A 16,037-nucleotide genomic window follows, 5' to 3' on the forward strand; every position below is an offset into this window, starting at 1 on the left:
TCAGAACACAGATGGCAAGCAGCCACAATACAGAATGGCGGGGAGACTAAAACTTGCCAGTGGGACAAGGTAGGCGCAGAAAGCCCCAGACAAGGCCCCGAGTCTCAGTCTTGGTTGGGCTACTAACTGCACTGTAGCCTTAGATCATTCCCCCTCAATTTCCACAGTGGGTTGAACAGGTAGGTCGCTATTATTATAGTACCTTTCTCGTATCAGAAAGCGTAACGTCCAGGCTAGCTTTCTGGAGGACCTTGGGACCAGCCTTGGTCTCGGCAGAATAATCACCACGAGAATAGTCGGGAATAGAGTCCAAAGTCTTTATTGTCTCCTTCAGTCTCCCAGCCCGAACCGGTCTCCCCCATAGTGCAGGAGGCAGGAGAGCCACCGCGAGGCTGGTCAAAGATAGAATGTCTGTGGCTGACTTAGTTTTACAGTTGATTTAATTGTGATAGGGTATTTAAACTGAGGACAATTACATCACCATGCTAAGTACTAAGTATATGTAAACTAGATGACCATCCTCTTATCAATTCCCCTGAAATAACACCTTGTTTCAAGTATACTTCTCCAGAGTCCCACCCTCTACAGAAAGGATCCCTTAGGAAACCTCTCTTGGTAGGAAATCCCTGATCACAGAAGGTAAGAGATTGAAGACAACTTTATAAAGGGGGGCTGTCCTTCCCTCTCATTTTAGAGGGGAAAGGACCTGCCTAAGGGCATTCAAAGCCAACACCGATACCATCGTGGGGTGAAATTTTGATTTTTAATTCTGTTGTTGGTCAGGTATAACATCTTCCTGTCTCTATGCAGGGTAGGCATCTCACCTCGGTGCAGAGAGGCACTGGGGATGGCCCTTTTGGATCACCAAGTCAGCGCATAAGGGCAGGAAAAAAGGACCCATGCATTTATTACAATATAGTCATAATCATAAAGACATTTGAGAAAAAAGGTACCAAAGTTGTATAGCTCAGGGCAGCCATAAAAGAGGCTACCATTTGCATGCATTTTATGATCCTATTTACTCTTTTCCCTTAAAAACTAAAAGTGCTTAGTATAACAACTGTCACGTTACCTTGGGCTAAATGGGAGGGATCTGTGGTTATTGTTGGGCGGTGGGTGTTGCTTCTTTAAGGAAGCACAATAGTAGCATGATGTGCATTGCTGTATGAAGTCTGAAAGCCCCAATGTTACCCAGTGAGGACTTAGTACAGGGCAGAAAGGGTAGTTGCTGGGCAGTTGAAAAACGTTTGCTAATGTGCATTCAAGTGCCATAGGCCTCAAGTTTTCTCATATGTAAAATGATAGGGTTGGATGGACTGCTTCAGATAGAAAATAGATGAACAGTTTGTAGTGAGGAAGGTTATGGATTCTGCCCCTCTCCCCATTTCACCCCCCCTCTCCATTTTGTTCTCCCTGAGAGCATGTAACCATTTGGTAACCAGAGTTATGAGGGGGGTGCAGGGCAGGGCCATCCTTTACCACTTGATCTTGCTCGGTTCCAGTCTTGCTCTGCTCAATACTTAGCCTTGCCAGTTTGCCAGTTTCAGTAACATAGCCACTCTATGAATAGGCGATGTCTCTATGGGTATCGGTGGATCTGGGCAAGTCTATTCTATTGGGAGACGTTTGTCTGCATACTCTGATTGAAAATTAATGATTCTTGGGGTGGCTAGGTAGCACAGTGGATAGAGCACCAGCCCTGAAGTCAGGAGGACCTGAGTTCAAATCTGACTTCAGACACTTAACACTTCCTAGCTTGTGACCCTGGGCAAGTCAGTTAAATCCAATTGCCTCGGCAAAAAAACAAAAACAAAACAAACAAACAAAAAAGAACATTAATGATTTTCCTACTGGGTATTTGCTCTCACAATTTGGATCTCTTTTAAATAGTCTTTTAAAGACCACTATTGGAATATCATATTCTATGATATGAGATCCAGGAGGCATTGAGCTTATGAGGTAGTTCAGTCGAGGCTGAGAAGTACAAACCAGTCAGGTCTATCATTAGAGACGATGGCTCCACGGCAGGAGAATCCTTAGAACAGCTTTAGAGGTTGCCATCCTTGGTCATCTCATCGGCATTCTCCCACTAGGCTGGAAAGCACAGGGTGCTGTCTTGGGTGCCTCTGTCTGATGCCTTTTGATCATCTCTAAAAACTGAGATGTGAGTGTAGTGCTTACTCAGCTCCTGGGGTGACTGTGAAGCTAAAAGGAAATAATGGATGGAGAGTGCTTTGCACACAGTAAAGTAGCATAAAAATGTCAGTTACTATTATTCTTCACAATGTTAGTTCTTCTAGGAGCATTTGCATTTGAATGGGTAACTTTGGGAGAATAAAAATCCATTAAGACCATAGCATATCATCGGGAATCTTAGAACAAGAAGGCAGCTCGCAGAGCAAACCTGGCTACTTAATGGGTAGAAGATGGAATTTCTCTGTTGAAATCCTGGTATTTTGGGGCAGTCTGGAGCCATTCCAACTACTCCCAGGGCTGACTTCCCCACGCAGTAAGTGCTGACAAGATGGCGAGCGTTCTAACGGCAACAGAGAGAGTAAATGGGAGGTAGTCGCTGAAGAAGGACGTAGGAGTCAGAGATGAAGAGGAAGAGAATTTTAGGCACGGGAGATGAAGTATATTGTGGGAGGAACAGTTAAAATGCCACAGTCACCGGCTTGTAGAACACATCGGAAGCAGGAAAGTATATGAATAGGTAGAAAGGAGGGAGGGGTCAGGTTGGGAAGTGTTTTAGAAGCGAAAGGATTTTATATTTGATCTTAAAAGTTGTAGGCGGAGACACCAGAGTTTTGTGGGCGTGAGTGGGGGGGGGCCGACGGTGTGTTGAAAACTACACTTCAGCGACTGAGTGGAAGGAGGAGGAATTAGAGTGGGAAGACACTTAAGGTAGAAAGACAAACCGGCAGGCTGACGTGACAGTCCAGACATGGGGTGAAGAGATCAGTGGTCGGATCAAAGGACAGAAGGGGAGGGAGATTAGAGTTGCTAAGTTATAAGAGGAAGGAAAGAATCAAGAATCCTCCCTTAGTTGTAAGGATGGTTGATTGGAGAGAGTCGGAGCCATCCTGCTGCTTGAAGTCAGAAGAGGGGAAAGATAAAAAGATGTGCTTTCTTCTAGATGATGTCATACTGACGTCATATGACATCTTCTGAACATTTAGTTCAGGATATCCGATAGGGCGTTGGTGATGTGAGAGACAGAGATCACATTGAGGGTCACATCGAGAGAATGTGAGCTGATAAGATCAAGCTCTTAAGGTAGGATAGCGGGAGAAGAGATGAGGGCTGAGGGCAGACACCTAGAGAAGATTCAACAAAAGAGCCCGAGAAGCAGGGGGGGCAAAGAGGACAAAAAGAAGGATGACGCAGCTGCCAATGTCGGGAGAGAGGTTACAGATGAATGAAGGGTTTGGCCTTCAAATGGCGGATAGTTATCTCAAGGAGTGAAAACTTTTTTTAGGATGGCTGTGTGTTTGGAAAGCAGCAGAGGAGCTGCCAGTGAATAGGTAAGATTGGCGAGAAAACAAGGGGAATATGGGATCATTTGTGCATAGAAAGGGATTGTCACCAAGAGCCATTTTTCTTGTGCGTCAGGGGCGAAGAAGACAAAGCAGCTGAGGAAAGGGTCTCTTGTCTAACTGATTTAATCACTTCTATGTGACAGCTCTTGGAGGATCATGCACACCCCTAGCCCAAGTCTTCTTTTCTCCACAACAAACTAATTCCTTTCAGTGAACCTGGAAGCCCTGTCATTGAAATCACTCGTGTCTTTCCTGCCCCTGTCCTTCAGTTCTCAGAGAAAGCCCAAGATGCCTTTGAACAGTAGAAATATCCGTCGAGTCCCATTTCTCAACTCCATGTTATCTGTTTAGCATTGTGTTTTTCTTGACTTTGGTAAGCGTTTCCCCGGTCCGCTTTGTCTTTTGTGCTTTTTGGCGAGCTTTGCCGATTGTGGAGTGGTCTAAAATGCTGGAGGGTGCCCTTAGTCCAGAGAGAGACGGGTTCTTCCCAGCTTGCCACATGACTGAGACCTTGTCTCAAAACACCCATCCTTTGACTATTTTCAGCATCCCAAACAACTCCCTAGAGGGTGTGTCAGGTGCCAAGTTAGTGGCGAGACGGGAACCCATACCACCCCAGGAGGAGGCTCCTGATCACCATCACGGATCTCCTCTATAGATTGGCCCCAGTTACCCCATCTGTGGGAAAAGAGGAAGTCACTAATTAAGTGGAAGTTGAGTAGATGTTGAAAATATTTTATTTGGGACGTACCCTAGCTCCGCTTGAATGGTAGGAGGGAGCCGCAGTTGTTTTGGATGACGGTGGCGATTTGTTTGTAGATTGGCGCTGCAGAACAGGATGAAGCAAAGCATGCAGACCTGGGATGGATAATACGAATGTTCTCAATATAATCAAGTCTGATTGATAAAGAACAAGCTTAAGTACAAGACACTTCCTCTTCTACTCTTCTGTAGACAGGGGAGTCCATGGGTATACTACATGACATTAGTGTCCATTTGTTTTCAAGATCATTTCATTGAATTTTTTTACTTTTCTCATTGAAAAACTCTTATAGAAAGGTCTCGGGATGAAGGAGACACAAATCTATCACTAAAATGACTTATAAATAAAAGGATGTTCACCTCCGGGTGACCAGAATACCCAGAGAACCTATCAGAGATGCCACTTTCAATTAGCAAGGGCGCTCTGGATATGGATCACTCAGCAGAAGATCTGCAATCCATCATCTGATCTGGAATGTCTGAAATCTTTTGGAATCATAGATGTGAGCGGATGCTCAAAGAAACCGACCGCGTTATTGGCAGATCCAGTACACCAAAAGACAGCTTGATCGTGAACTTTCTGTGCATTTGTTTTTGAAACACTTAGACCATTCTATCCCCAGACCCATAGACTGGTAATCTCTAACAATCACAGTTAATATGTGCTATTTCCCTCGCCACTTCACTGTCCCAGTTTCTCAATGCGATTCACCTTGTTTGTCTCCTCTGTCTGGGGCTCGAGGCACCGTCCTGCCTGGAAAGGGCATCTAGTACAAATGAACATGGAAAAGAGTTCCCCCTGCCTCCCTCCCAATGAGACGACCTCCAGCTGCCTCCCGGAGACGGCTGGTTCTGCTCGACAAGCAGAGGAACCAGAAGGCACTGTGATTTTTTATTCTCGGTGCCCTGGCTGGTCATTCTTGAACACTTAAGACTACAAACCACAATGATTTTACCTCTCAGTTCCCCCAAACCAAGTAACAGCCCAAGGCGTGTTGTCTGCGTCTAAGGATTTCGCTGCCTTTGGGGGGTGGGCAGCAGGATTCCTTTCCACACAGTTCACTTTACTATATAATGATTTGGCTTTCACCGATGGGGACAAGTGACACCAGAGTCTTTCTCACTTGTTTGGCAGATCAAAGGGAAGAAAAACAACACAGAGACTCAAATGTCAAGGGCCTCCCTTTTTGCTTACATATGTGTACTGAAAAACAAAAACAGGACTTTGGAAATCAGGGAATTGAAGTTTCATGTGCACTACAGCTACCCTGTTTTTATTGGATCCAAATGCTTCACTGACAGATCCGAGGCCCATCCAAAGAGTTGCTTCTGGATAAAGTTATTTACACTGAAGTTTGACCCACAAGAGCAACAGAACAGCTAAGTAGTCTGAGTAATCCTAACAGGCAGCTCGTTTTTGTTCCAGATCATTTAGATTTGAAAACCTTTCTGATAACTTCAAAGTTAGTTTTCCCCAGCATGTGAGGAACAATGCTCCTTTACACGAAAATAGGAATTTGAAACCTCGATCCTTGATATCAATATATCAGGAAGTGGGACCCTAACATTTGACCTTATTTCAAAGGCCTTAGGAAAAAGGCTATTATTGACTGTGGTCAGAAATTGTCGAGATCACCCAACAAGAAGGAAACGGCAGCATATATCACCCCAGAAGGATAAGGTAGTTTTTTTGGGGGGGTTGTTTTATCATTAATGCCTTTTTGTTTTATATCACCTTCATTTCTGAATATAATTCTATGTACCTTATATATCTCTCACTTCATAGAATGCTATTCCTTAAAACAACTTTGCTGACGTCTCTCTATTTGAACATCACTTCAAATGATTCTGACACCAGATTTCATGCTCCTCACCCGACCTGTGGAAGTGAAGCTTTTTCCTGAACAGGTATCTTCTAGTACATTCTGGGTCACTGATTCACAGCTACGGTTCTTTTTGGGAATTTAACCTTTGTAACACTTGGTAACAGCAGGAACTGAGGGCACTAATAGATCACAACATACTATCTTTTACAGTGAGGAGCAGTAAGGGTGTCTTGGGCTCTTTCCCTTTCTGAAACAACACTAGTTTCTTCTAGTGGTTTTTCTCTGGGTAGGGGGGACTTGAGCTGGGTGGCCTAAGAAGTCAATTTATGCAAATAAATGAGGCTTTTCCTCTTCTGTCTCAGCTTCAAATTGGACTCTACTGAAGGTGTGCGCTTCTGAAGATCTAGAGGAGCCCACGGTAGATAAAAGGCTCCAGCCTGACCCGGAAGGAACGCGAGAAGCAGTCACGCTGCGGCCCCCTTCCCCGTGGCTGTGAGACGCCGACGGACGACACCTATCCTTCCGCTAATCCGACTTGGAGAGGCGAGTAGTGGGGCCGGCTCTTCATTCTCTTTTTGCTGGAGTAATAACACACAACTATCCATTTAGAGAGCATTTCATCCTAACTAGTGGGGAAAGAGGAGAGAGAGATCACCTCTTCAATTTTCATCTCAAAGTGGTTACGACATACCTTGGGGTACCTTAGTAAGGCTTGGAAACCTAAAAGATAATCGAGGGGTTTTAGATCTATGGCTCTCTAAGACTAAAAGACTGACTTCTCTAGGTTCCTTTATACTTGAGACTTATTTCCAAGCTTCACATCACAGACCACAGGCTTCAGTTTTCTACTTCCCCAAAGTGATGGGCATCTTACATGACATAATAGGCTCTGCAAACTGTTCCTTTGCTATAAAAATGTGAGCTATTATTTCTCTCACCTCTCTTTCCTCAAGTCTATTTCTTTTTTTAAAAAGCTTTTTAGTGTCAACATTGACCCTTGCATAGCCTTGTGTTTCAGATTGCCCTCTCCCCTAGATGGCAAGCAATCCAAGATAGCTTATTTGTACATGTTTAAGCCAATATATGTAAACGTATTTATACAATTCTCTTGCTCCACAAGAAAAATCAGATCAAAAAGAAAACAAAAAGCAAGCGAACGACAACAAAAAGAGGGAGAAAGTTATATTGTGGCCCATGCTCAGTTCCCTCCCTGGCTGTAGATGCCTCTCTATGACAAGATCATTGGAACTGGCCTGAATCATCTTATTGTTGGAAAGAGTGACGTTCCTCAGAATCGGTCATCATATAATATCGATGTTGCCGTGTACGATGATCTCCTGGTCCTGCTCGTGTCACTCAGCATCAGTTCATGTGAGTCTCTCCAGGCCTTCCTGAAATCCTCCTGCTGCTTGTTTCTTACAGGACAGTAATATTCCATAATATTCATAAGCCCCAATGCTATTCTCCAACTGATGGGCAGCCACTCAGTTTCCAGTTTCTGGCCACTACAAAGAGGGCTGCCACATTTCCTCAAGTTGATAGCATTTCCTCGATTTATGTTACAAAGTCTAAAAATGGTCTCTGAGCATAATGTCTTAGAGCTTTAAATGTGCTTCTCCTCAATCTGAAGACTGAGATTTATACCGTGAAGTCTATACATTTAGTGACTATACATTTAGCTCTAGCTAGAGCTCTGAGACTGTGAAGCTTAGACCTGGTCTTTCTTTCCAGACCTAGGCTTGCCATCTTTATGAGAAGCCTTGATGTGCATCTGTTATGAACATTTTCAGTAACCTAAGCTTTAATATTTAGGTCACATATCCATTTTGAGTTTGTTAGGCTACGTGGTAGAAAATGTTTCTCTAAACCTAATTTCTGCCACACTGCTTTCCCCAACAATTCTTGTCGGGGAAGGAGTTCTATAAAACAACTAAGGAACTATAGCTTTAAATCTAGATCACAAGATTTCACTTATTTAAGGAAAACACACTTATTGTCTCTTACCTACCCCTATTAGAAAAGAAAAATAAAACCTTGGCAAGTCAAGAAAAACAAATTCTCCTATCGGCCATATTTTTTAAAAGCATGTATTACTCTTCATCTCGAGTCACTGACCCTTCTCTCAAAGAGGAGGTAACATCTGCATCGGTCTTTGGGAATCTGCGTCAATCATCGCATTGATCAGAGTTCTTAACTCTTTCAAAGTTGATTATATTGTTATAATTACTTTATAAGTAAGTTTGTTCTCAGATAGGTTTACTTCATTCTTGGATGGACGGGAGTTCCACGAATCTCCAGTTCTGACACTACAGAAAAGAGCCGCTACAGATATCTTCGTACAGATGAAGTTTTTGCCTCTCTTCGGAGTAGAAGCCTACAAATGCCATCACGAAACGACAGCGTGATTCCAAAGTGCTTTTCCGGATGCACTTATTTCTCTAGCTGTGTCGGTGTGAAACCATGAATTGGGTGAGTACATCCCTGAGAAGCCTACATCTGGCTAGCTGAAAATATACTATTACAGATATAGGCATAGAGGACTAAAGCTCTAAGGTCTCAAAATATAAGATCTGGGGACTTAGAAGCCTAAAAACTTTCTAAAAGGATGGACAGTGAGGTTGAGGAAATTAAAGGAAGGGAGTCCTGGAAGTGGAATTCTTTGACAAGTAGAATCTGAAGGTTTTATGTTTTTTAATCTTCTATTCGTTCTATTCATTCCTCACAATTTCCTCTTTTACCCTCATGAAATGTATTTCATTTACGATTTTGGTCTTTAGGTTTCCCCTCTTATTTTGATCAAAACTGCAGCTCTATTTTGTTACTTAGCCAAAAAAAAACCCAAAAAAACACCCAACATTGCCAAGTTTTATTTATTTGTCACGTAATCGTTATTAGTTATAGATCAGTATTCAAAGAAAGAACAAATTCTACACTATCAGCAATCATGTGAAAACTGCTCAAAGTCACTAACATTGAAGTAATGAAAACTAAAGCGCAGATGGCAAAGGAGGAAAATGACAAATGTTGGAGGGGTTTGGGGAAAATGGATAGACTAGTGATGGAAATGAGAATCGGTCCGGCTATTCCGGAAAACAATTTGGCACTCTTCCCAGAATGTCGTCCGCGTGGGACACGCGTACCCTTTGGCCTACCAGACCACGTACGTACCCGTAGAGCTTTGAGCAGGCTATGCCATCATCAAGCTTATCTATGACCCCAAAGAAATAAAGTGGAAAATGATCAGTATATGCAAAAACATTTATATAGCAACTCTCTTTGTGGTAGCCTAAGCTTTCAGTCAAAGTTAGAGCAAGACTGGGAACCATCTAGGTTAAATAAAGACATTGAACGAATAATCTCACGTCATACAGAACATAAGCGGCAGAATTGAAACTGGAATCTGGGTTACAACCCGATATCAGAAAAATCAAATCACAGAATGCCAATTCATCCTTTCATTCTCTCTCTGAGCAAAAGTTCAATGTGAGATAACTGGGGAGGGAGGGGATTCCACTGTCTAGAGTCCTATTCCCACACACTTTTTGACCAGTCAGGAATCTTCTACCTCCAGGGTCAGTGGAGTGAAACTTTTTCTTCTTCTTTCTTGAGCTTCAACTATACCCAAAGAGCATCCTTCTGAGGATTTACCTGCCGCAGAGAAGAGGTGACACGTATAAACAATCAGCAGGGACCGATGAGGCGCTCCCGTACTCCGCTATTCTATTTATCCATCAATAAATCCTTCTGGGACTCATAAGTTTGGAACTAGATACTTCATCCTCACTTTAGGGGGTCCACTCACCATGTTACCATCCGACAGGAGAGCATTTTGTCAACTTGGTGTTCTCATCTTCATCATTCTTTGCCCCTCGCTGATCTCTTCTCTCTAACAGTGCCTGCCCCCCTTTTACCTCAAGGACAAGGGTTCTCTTCCATTATTCTCTAGTATAGGAGCTTGTAAGAGAATTCATTTGGGGATCTGGTTAGCTTTTTTAAGGTGTTGGGTTTTGCAATAAGATAACTCCTTTTTTTTTTTTTTTTTTTTTTTGCGCACATCTCTCGTTGGCCAAGAAGTCTAATTTTTACACGCCCAAATTGTGTCACCTTGCAAACAGTAGTAGCCATTTAATGATTGCTAGATAATGCCCCTGGGTGGGATCACGTGCTGTGTTTGTAACTTCCGGTAAGTAGACTAAAAGCACGACCAGCTTTTTTTTCCTTAGCAACTCGATTGGGCTTTCTGTGGACCTAAGAGAATGCTAGCTGCCCCTCACTAAGTGTAACTGAATATCTGGCACCCTTTGGTCTTTTTAGGATTCTAATGGTTTCTCATAATTAGCCAATCACATGTTTCCTGAGCAAGAAATACTCCCAAGCCGTGAAGACCCAGTTTTAAAATGAGAATTTGCTAAGTACCAATTTTCCCTCTGTATCAAATTAGCTTTTTGTAGAGATCTACTTGCTGGCAGATTCAGTACAGCTTTCCTTTCGATTACAGCCATACAGTATCTTAGAGAACCCATCTCACTATGGTGAGGTACTGGGGTCTCGTAACAGCGTCCCAGACGTTCGGAAGACTCAAGAGCTAGGCTTTAGAGTCTTAAAAAGGACAAGTCCCAACTTCCTCCCCGGGGTGCGACATCATTCTGGGTCCTGCGTCGTAAGCTAAGTCTTACCAAACGACTCCCAGATTTAGGGACCGAGTCTCGACTTTAGGGACCAGTCTCGACAAACAAGCGGGAATCAAAATGGCATGGCTACAATTCCTGGTTCTCCACCTCTGAAGGTCTCCGAGGCCAGGCTGAGGGGCGTAGAGAATACAACGCCAAAACTCTTGGGCCTCAAAAGAGCTGGAAATCCACCTCCCTGTAGGAAGTCTTTTAAAAGACTCTGAGACAGAGAGCACTTGGTTCTTGAGTTCCCAGACTACTCGAGGTTAAAAGAAACGGGGCAACAAAAGTAGCGGACTTGGAAGTCAGACTTTGCTAGCCGAGAAAACTTTATTGACGTGCAACAAGTGAGGGCTTAGAAGGCACCCGTGCTAGGCGATCCTGGGTCAGTGGAAGAAAGCTGGGCTAAATCTTTGGCAAAGGGGAGCCTTCGGGACACGAGAAAAGGAGACTCTTCCCTGCTCGGGCTTACTCTTTTGGGTAGTTTCTTAGAGTCAGCCTAGTGATGATGGTTACGGTTTCAGGGTAGACGGCTACCCAGTGGAGGTACACCCTGAAAATAAGTGGAAGAAGCCAGGATTATGCTGTCAGCATTCACTGGTCTTTTATTCTTTCTTGATCTTAGGTGGATTACTGCAGGAGGTCTAGGAAAGCCAAGTAAGTCTGGGTGATCCAGGACAGGTGAAAACATCGATGGACTCCACATTATAGTGAAGCATCATGGAGTGAAGGTCAGTGTTTTGTTTCACCTCTTACTAAATACCTTTTACTGGGCCTTTTCTTGGGCAATGTGTCAGGAAGCGCTGTGGTTCTCTCTCCCTCTCTATATCTCCCCCTCTCTCTCCATATATCTGTCTATATATCTTTCTCTCTATATATATCTATCTCTTTATATATATCTCTATATCTCTATGTCTCTCTCTCTCTCCATATATGTGTGTGTGTATATATGTATAGCTCTATATCTCTCTCTCTAAATATGTCTCTATATCTCTATCTTTCTCTAGATCTGTCTCTCTATATCTCTATCTTTCTATCTCTATATCTTTCTCCTCTATTTCAATATATGTCCATATCTCTCTCATTATATATCTCTCTCTATATCTCTATCTCTTTATATCTATATCGATATATATATATGTCTCTATCTCTCATTATATATATATCTCTATCTATATATCTATATAGCTCTATCTCTTTATATATATATATATTTATCTTTCTCTATTTCCATATATATGTATATATAGCTCTCTCTCTGTCTAAACACATGTCTCTCTCTCTCTATATATATATATCTTTATATCTATATCTATATTTATCTTTATATATCTCTATCTTTCTCTAGATCTCTATATAGCTATCTCTCACTCTATATATAACGTTATATCTACATCTCTCTCTCTCTCTCTATATATATATATAAATATCTATCTCTTTATCTCTAGCTCTATCTATATATATATCTATATCTGTCTCTATCTCTACATCTCTCTCTCTCTAGATCTCTCTCTATATCTATATAAATATAGCTCTATCTCTTTCTCTTTCTCTATCTATATTTCTCTCTATAACTTTATATCTCTATATATGTATTTCTACAACTATCTCTTTATCTCTAAATCTCTTTATATATATATATATATATATATATATATATAGCTGTATCTCTTTATATCTATCTATATATCTTTATCTCTCTCTCTCTATATATATATTTATATATACATACATATATATATACATATACATATATATATACATATACATACATACATATATATATATACATATATATACATATATATATATATATATAAAACTTTATATCTCTACATTTCTATCCCTAGGTATATATCTCTATAATTATCTCTCTTTATCTCTATCTCTAGCTCTCTCTATATGTCTGTATCTCTCTCTATATATCTCTATCTCTTTATATGTATATTTATATCTCTTTCTCTAGATCTCTCTATCTCTGTCTCTCTCTATATATCTATATCTAGATCTCTCTATCTCTGTCTCTCTCTATATATCTATATCTATTTCTCTCTCGTTCTCTCCATATGTGTGTGTGTGTGTGTGTGTGTATCTTTCTCTGTCTAGATCTCTCTCTATATCTCTATCTCTGTATCTATCAATATAAATATAGCTCTCTCACGCTCTCTCTCTCTCTCTATATATATATATAAAATCTTTATATCTCTCTCTGTAGATCTCTCTCTCTCTCTCTATAACTTTATATCTCTATATATTTCTCTATATATGTAGCTCTATAACTATCTATCTAAATATCTCTCTCCATATATATGTATATATAGCACTCTCTCTATATATATATCTTTCTATCTCATCTTTCTCTAGATCTCTCTCTATATCTCTATGTCTGTATCTATATAAATATAAATACAGCTCTATCTCTTTCTCTCTCTATATATCTATATATCTCTCTTTATATATCTATATATTTCTCTATTTCTCTCTGTGTGTATATGTTTATATAGCACTCTCTCTCTCTCTCTCTCTCTATATATATATATATATTTATCTTTATATCTCTATCTTTCTCTAGATCTCTCTCTATATCTCTATGTCTGTATCTATATAAATATAAATACAGCTCTATCTCTTTCTCTCTATATATCTCTATAGCTCTATCTATCTATTTTTCTCTATTTCTCTCTCTCCGTATATATGTATATACAGCTCTATAGCCCTCTCTCTACATATCTCTATCTATATAGCTCTCTCTTTATATCTATATCTATATATTTATCTTTATATCTCTTATCTTTCTCTAGATTTCTCTCTCAATAAAAATGTCTCTATCTCTCCATAATATATAACTTTATATCTATATATTTCTATCTCTAAATCTCTCTCTCTCTCTCTCTCTATTTCTATCTCTTTCTCTATCTATATCTCTTTATCTCTCTCTCTCTCTATATATATATCTATCTCTCTTCCTCTCCATATATATGTATATATAGCTCTATATCTCTATACATATATGCCCCTATATCTCTTTATCTCTATATCTTTATAGCTCTATCTCTTTATATCTATATCTATATATTATCTTTATATCTCTATCTTTCTCTAGATCTCTCTCTCTCTAATTTTATATCTATATATCTAGATCTCTATTTCTCTCTCTCTCTCTCTCTCTCTATATATATATATCTAGCTCTATCTCTCTCTAGATCTTTTATCTCACTCTATTTATCTTTATATCTCAATCTCTCTCTCTCTCTCTATATATATATATAACTTTATATCTCTATCTCTCTCTCTAGATCTCTCTCTCTATCTATCTATATAAATATAGCTCTATCTCTTTCGCTCGATCTCTCTTTCTATATATATCTATACCTCTCTATTTCTCTATTTCCCTCTCTCTCCATATATATATATGTATATATAGCCCTATAGCTCTATACATATATGCCTGTATATCTCTTTATATATATATCTATATGGCTCTATCTTTTTATATCTATATCTATATATTTATCTTTATATCTCTATCTTCGTCTAGATCTATCTCTATACATAATTTTATATCTATATATTTATCTCTATCCCTAAATCAATCAATCAATCTCTCTCTCTCTCTCTCTCTCTCTCTCTCTCTCTCTCTCTCTATATATATATATATATATATATATAGCTCTATAGCTCTATATCTTTTTCTTTCTCTGAGATCTCTCTCTATATCTATCTAAATAGAGCTCTATCTCTCTCTATATATATCTAGATCTCTATCTGTCTCTAGATCTCTCTATATATATTTATCTTTATATCTCTATCTTTCTCTAGATCTCTCTCTATATATATAACTTTATATCTCTATATTTCTCTCTCTCTCTCTCTATCTATCTATATATATATATACACACACATAGCTCTATATCTTTCTCTCTAGATGTCTCTCTCTATCTATATAAATATAGCTCTGTCTCTCTCTCTATATATATATCTAGATCTCTATCTCTCTCTACTTGTGTCTCTCTCTGTCTCTCTCTCTCTCTCTCTATATATATATATCTAGCTCTATCTCTCTCTAGATCTCTTATCTCTCTCTATATTTATCTTTATCTCTATCTCTAGCTCTCTCTATATGTCTGTATCTCTCTCTCTATATCTCTATCTCTTTATATGTATATTTATATCTCTTTCTCTAGATCTCTCTATCTCTGTCTCTCTCTATATATCTATATCTAGATCTCTCTATCTCTGTCTCTCTCTATATATCTATATCTATTTCTCTCTCGTTCTCTCCATATGTGTGTGTGTGTGTGTGTGTGTATCTTTCTCTGTCTAGATCTCTCTCTATATCTCTATCTCTGTATCTATCAATATAAATATAGCTCTCTCACGCTCTCTCTCTCTCTCTATATATATATATAAAATCTTTATATCTCTCTCTGTAGATCTCTCTCTCTCTCTCTATAACTTTATATCTCTATATATTTCTCTATATATGTAGCTCTATAACTATCTATCTAAATATCTCTCTCCATATATATGTATATATAGCACTCTCTCTATATATATATCTTTCTATCTCATCTTTCTCTAGATCTCTCTCTATATCTCTATGTCTGTATCTATATAAATATAAATACAGCTCTATCTCTTTCTCTCTCTATATATCTATATATCTCTCTTTATATATCTATATATCTTTCTCTATTTCTCTCTGTGTGTATATGTTTATATAGCACTCTCTCTCTCTCTCTCTCTCTCTATATATATATATATATATTTATCTTTATATCTCTATCTTTCTCTAGATCTCTCTCTATATCTCTATGTCTGTATCTATATAAATATAAATACAGCTCTATCTCTTTCTCTCTATATATCTCTATAGCTCTATCTATCTATTTTTCTCTATTTCTCTCTCTCCGTATATATGTATATACAGCTCTATAGCCCTCTCTCTACATATCTCTATCTATATAGCTCTCTCTTTATATCTATATCTATATATTTATCTTTATATCTCTTATCTTTCTCTAGATTTCTCTCTCAATAAAAATGTCTCTATCTCTCCATAATATATAACTTTATATCTATATATTTCTATCTCTAAATCTCTCTCTCTCTCTCTCTCTATTTCTATCTCTTTCTCTATCTATATCTCTTTATCTCTCTCTCTCTCTATATATATATCTATCTCTCTTCCTCTCCATATATATGTATATATAGCTCTATATCTCTATACATATATGCCC

At 39.2% G+C, this 16,037-nt stretch overlaps 1 long non-coding RNA gene across 2 annotated transcripts in view; it reads left to right on the top strand.

Annotated features, from left to right (window-relative positions):
- Positions 1-7,086: 7,086 nt before the first annotated feature.
- LOC127542529 (uncharacterized) overlaps positions 7,087-16,037 on the top strand; it is an 18,009-nt gene continuing 9,058 nt past the window's right edge. Inside the window, exons 1-3 of one of the 2 annotated variants that reach the window (XR_007948709.1) lie at positions 7,087-7,498; positions 8,378-8,596; positions 11,423-11,528. This is a non-coding gene — a long non-coding RNA (uncharacterized LOC127542529). The remainder of the gene's footprint in view (positions 7,499-8,377; positions 8,597-11,422; positions 11,529-16,037) is intronic. The other variant, XR_007948710.1, reaches the window with a different exon arrangement.

The sequence above is a fragment of the Antechinus flavipes genome, chromosome X, assembly GCF_016432865.1.
Source record: "Antechinus flavipes isolate AdamAnt ecotype Samford, QLD, Australia chromosome X, AdamAnt_v2, whole genome shotgun sequence".
Classification (NCBI taxonomy): Eukaryota; Metazoa; Chordata; class Mammalia; order Dasyuromorphia; family Dasyuridae; genus Antechinus; species Antechinus flavipes.